At 30.0% G+C, this 5,715-nt stretch overlaps 1 pseudogene; it reads left to right on the top strand.

Moving 5' to 3' along the window:
- Window positions 1-214: 214 nt before the first annotated feature.
- On the top strand, window positions 215-1,600 carry LOC111039318 (annotated as a pseudogene).
- Window positions 1,601-5,715: the final 4,115 nt, after the last annotated feature.

Raw genomic sequence — 5,715 nt, 5'->3', positions numbered from 1 at the left:
GTGGCCTAAAGACAAAAAACAAGTGCCCGAGTGCATAAGACATTATTGGAGATTAAAAGAGAATATCTCTGTGGACCAAGGAATATTATATTATGATAATAGAATAGTGATACCAAGTAAATTAAAATTAGCTGTATTGAAATTGATACATGAAGGGCATAATGGTATACTCAAGACATTGTTGAGAGCAAAATAGTTGGTTTATTGGATTGCTATGGATAATGAAATACGGCAGTATGTGAACAGTTGTGTGATTTGTTCAAAATTTAGAAATGGTAATAGTAAGAAATCCTTGATTTATCATGAGATACCAAGTTTACCTTTTGAAATGAACCTAACCATGAATAAACATAATATGAATAAAGTATAAACATAACAAGTTTTACTATAGTTAAACAAACCATTATAAACATTAATTGCGTACATCATAATTGTTTGTACCATCAGAAATATTTCAAATCATAAATTATACCGATCTATTCCTTATAACCTAATAAACTTGCAATGAAATAAAAAAAAAAAATAATGGTAACTCAAAAAAGGATTTTTAGTTAACTAATATTTTTAAAGCATTTCAGTATTTGTTATTTACCTTGGTCAATAATGAAATTATATTCTCAAATGTACAATTTGCTTGCAGGAAATTTTACGTTATGTCCAGACCCATGGCATGGTAACATTATTGGGAGAAAATCATCATGTTGCCACAATAGTGAAAATGGTAATAAGTTATAACAATCAATGACTGACGGATTAGGATCTGTTGATATGAGAAAATCTTACATTAATATTGACATTTTTTTTTATATATATAGATTAGAGCTTTACCACACTTGCCACCACAACGGATTCCAGAATTTCCCGAAGACTTCCACATTCTTGGAGGTTTTCTGGCAATCACAAGGCTGGCAACTTGTATGGGCATCCTGAACCGAATTGTTCAGTTAGTGGACCATGTTCGACAATACTGGTTAACAACGGTACGTCCATCTGGGTTTACTGTTTATGGTGTAAGTATCCGTACCAGTAATTATGTGGAAAGTTTTCACAGCATGCAAAGTCCACCATAGGCCTACATCCCCCAGTCTGGTCCTTTGACTGTAATTTATTTTTATAAAAATATATAATTGATAATAACTAGAATGGTGATTGATTTATAATAATATTTTGCAGATTGATTACGTTCCACTGAAAGTAGAGTACAGAGGGAAACCTTACAAACAACCAACGGCCAGCGAGTAAAGCTATACAAACTTTATAAGTTTACATTTTTGAAATGGTTTTTTATAAATTAAACTTTAATTAAAGGTCCGAAGATCAAATGTGTCTAGCAGAGATACAAATAACAGCATTTTGGCCGATGCTCAACAAAGCGTACGCTATGGCCGCTATGACACAATGGCATATTTAAGAAGAGTTTCCTACTCAGTGAAAGGATACATAAATATGCAAATAGGCCCTTTAGCTAATGGTTGCTATGGTTAATAAACAAAGAATATTTATAAGGCACTAACTGGATATGAAAATTTAAAATCTTTTTTGAATAAATGAACTTGAGTTAAATTATAGAAAAAAAAATTGATGGGAGAATAGGCGCCCGTGAGAAAATGCATTTTAATAATCAAAATAAAAATAAATATAAAAATTCAGATATTATTCAATTTTAAAAACAAAAATGGGAAGGGGGCATGGGCGACCGGAGGCAAATAGATTATAAGAATAAAAAAAAAAAAAAAATTATAAAAAAAATCAGATATTATTTAATTTTAAAAATAAAAATGGAAAGGGGTTCATGGGCGCCTGCAGGCAAATGCGTTTTGAGAATCAAAAAAAAAAAAAATAAAAAAAAATAAAAATGTATTCAATTTTCAAAATTAAAATGGAAAGGGGGACTTGGGCGCCCGGAGGCAAATAGATTTTAAGAATCAAAATAAAAAAAATTATTTGTAAATTTAATAGGTTTCAAATTTAAAATGAAATTTGGGAAGGGGGGCTTAGGCGCCCACGGCCAAATGAATTTTAAGAATCAAAAAAATAAAATTATGAAAAAAAATGTATTAAAAACAAATCTTAAAGACTGCAGTCTATAATATCAGTATTCCTAAACTCATAGTTGCATTTACAATAATTACCTTAAGAAATAATGAATATTTATGAGGCTCTAACTGGAAATCAAAATTTAAAAAAAGGTTTTGAAATAATGTAACTATAGTTAAATTCGTCGGATCCCAAACGGCTCCCGTCTATTGTTCGCTTATTTCCAAACGGCTCCCGTCCAAAAAGGTCTAACGAACAGGTAAATTCCGAAACGGCTCCCGTCCAAAAAAAAAATGTTCAAATAGGTATAAATGTATAATTGTAAACTCTACAATAATTATTGGACATATGCACGCCTGTCTTCCAAAACAGCATACACTTCTGTTGTTGTATAGTATATGTATACAGTTCATGTGTATCATATTTATATATAAATATATAAAACGGAATATAAAGGAAAATATAGAATAGGTATATTGATAATGTCGAAAAAACCGAAACATTAAACTATAGCTAATTGGAAATATTGACAATATAATGTCGATAACAATTTTACTTTTACAATTTAATCAGATTTTCGATATGGCACACAATCGTATCAATTTGTGCAGTTTGTTCAGATCTCAGTCTGTTCGCGATATTCACCGTCGTTGTGTGCGTTCATTTATTTTTATTATAACATATTTATTTCTAACATGTCTAGTGAAATGCGTGAAAAAAAATTGATAGAAAAGTTTTGGTTTTCTTTCCATAAAGAACTCGCTGGTGACGTAGAGCGCTGGAAATGTACAACGCGTGGTTGTAAATCTTATTTTAAGCGAAATAGTATTGGAGAAATGTTTGATGAACATCTGGAACATAACCACTTACATTTAGATGACAATGTTATAAGGAGGAGGGAAATAAGTAGCAATTTAAAGCGTAAAGCTCAAGAAAATTTGCATGAAAAGCCAGCGAAACTTCTTCGAACTCAACTTGAACCGAACGATTTAAATGTGTTGACAACACAAGATGTCAACGCTATTCGGAAATCGGTATACTATGTTCGTTCGAAATCCTTACCAAAATTACCGAAATCAACAGAAGAAGCTCAAGATAGTTTAGACAAAATTAATATTACAACTTTGGCGGGTGAGAATTTTTTATTTTTTAACGATAAAGCGTCAAATATTGTTATTCTTACGTGTAACACCAATTTAAATATTCTTAAGGAAAACCGATGTATATATGTTGATGGCACATTCAAGTATTGTCCGAAATTTTTTTATCAAATGTTCACCGTTCATGTTTTACATAACGGATATTATCTTCCCCTTATTTACTGTTTTTTACCAGATAAAACCTCAGTAACCTACGGAAAAGCTTTTTCAGCATTGTGTGTTCACTTAAATCCACAAGTTGTTTTCGTATATTTTGAGGAAGCTATTCACATTGCATTGCGAAAAACGTGGCCATCGGTTAACATAAAGGGGTGTAGATTTCATCTGGGTCAAAGTTGGTTGCGGATGATTCAGTCAGTGGGACTTGCTTCAGAATTCAGAGACAAAGATTCTAGAATCGGAAGAGCGTTGAAATATTTATTTGGCCTTCCTTACTTACCACCGTCAGACGTCTTAGATTGTTTTACAGATGATTTAATGGCTATCAAACCTATAGATGATAAAATAGACAAAGTTTTCGACTATATTTTTGAAAATTACCTAACTTCAGATAGTCGTTTCCCTCCTAAAATGTGGGCTGAGTGTTCATCTGCTCTTTCTTTGACCACAAATGGATGTGAAGCGTTCCACAGTAAATTCAACAAAGAATTCAATACTACACACCCAAATATTTTTAAGGTTATTGACATCCTACTCAATATACAATCTGAAACACAAATTAAAGCTCGAAGTTATTTTAATACACCAAGATCGAAAAAAAAGCAAGAGTTCGTCGAAAAAATCATTTGCGAGTTTTCATCAAATAAAATATCACGCATAGACTATATAAAAAAATTGTGCTTAACAAATTTACCCGATATATGATTTTTTTAACATTTTTATTTATACATTTTTTACATTTTTTATATATTTTTTTAACGTTAAAAACTTAAAATTTAATATTATACTATACACTTTTTTTTTTATAATTTTAATAATTTACATAGTGTACACCAAGACATTTTTAACCACACCTCTTTTGAGACAGTCCTAAGTCTGTATAAAGTGGGAAGAAATTTGTGGTGTACAAAACCGGAGCCGTTTAGTTCGTTAGACCTTTTTGGACGGGAGCCGTTTGGGAATTGACCTTTTTGTAAAACGGGAGCCGATTAGAGAAACGGGAGCCGAATGGGCTACGACCGTTAAATTATGGGAAAAAAAATGTGAAGGGAGTTGTGGGCGCCCGCAGGCAAATGAATTTTAAGAATCAAAATAAAAAAAAATTATAAAAAAATTTGATGGAATAATTAATTTAAAAATAAAAATGGGAAGGGGGGCATGGGCGCCCGCAGGCAAATGCATTTTGAGAATCAAAAAAAATAAAAATAAAAATGTATTCAATTTTAAAAATAAAAATGGAAAGGGGGTCTTGGGCGCCCACTGGCAAATGCGTTTTGAGAATCAAAAAAAAATTTTATGAAAATATGTGCTTTTAAGACTGCAGTCCATGATATCAGTATTCCTAAACTTGTAGTTTTATTTACAATAATTAGATTATTAAACAAAGAATATTTATAAGGCACTAATTGCAGGTTATGAAAATTTAAAATCTTTTTTAAATAATTGAATTTTAGTTACATAATAGAAAAAAAAAATTGAAGGGAGAATGGGCGCCCGTTTTAATAATCAAAATAAAAATAAATATGAAAAATTCAGAAATTATTTAATTTTAAAAATAAAAATGGGAAGGGGGGCTTGGGCACCCACAGGCAAATGCGTTTTAAGAAACAAAAAAAATAAAAATATGAAAAAATAAAATATTATTCAATTTTAAAAATAAAAATGGAATGGGGGGCATGGGCGCAAACGGCCTAATGAATTTTAAGAATTTTAAACAAATATTAAAGACTGCAGTCTACAATATCAGTATTCCTAAACTCGTAGATTTATTTACAATAATTAAATTATTAAACAAACAATATATATAAGGCACTAACTGGATATGAAAATTTAAAATCTTTTTTGAATAATTGAACTTGAGTAAAATTATAGAAAAAAAAAATTGATGGGAGAATGGGCGCCCGTAAGAAAATGCATTTTAATAATCAAAATAAAAATAAATATAAAAATTTAGATATTATTCAATTTAAAAACAAAAATGGGGGCAAATTAGTTTTAAGAATCAAAATACAAAAAAAAAAATGGAAAGATGTGTATTAAAAATAAATATTAAAGTCTTCAGTCTGCAATATCATTATTCCTAAACTCATAGTTTTATTTACAATAATTAGATCATGAAATAATGAATATTCATGAGACCCTAACTAGAAATCATAATTTAAAAAAAGGTTTTGAAATAATGTAACTACAGTTAAATTATGGAAAAAAAATGTGAAGGGAGGCGTGGGCACCCGCAGCCAAATGAATTTTAAGAATCAAAATAAAAAAATATATCAAAAAATGAGGATTAAAATTGAATATTAAAGTCTGCAGTAAACAATATCACTATTCCTAAACTCATAGTTTTATTTACAATAAT

Source organism: Myzus persicae, unplaced genomic scaffold, assembly GCF_001856785.1.
Source record: "Myzus persicae strain clone G006 unplaced genomic scaffold, MPER_G0061.0, whole genome shotgun sequence".
Lineage (NCBI taxonomy): Eukaryota > Metazoa > Arthropoda > Insecta > Hemiptera > Aphididae > Myzus > Myzus persicae.
Note: the sequence above shows the minus strand (reverse complement) of the source record. Positions and strands in the feature narration are given on the sequence as shown.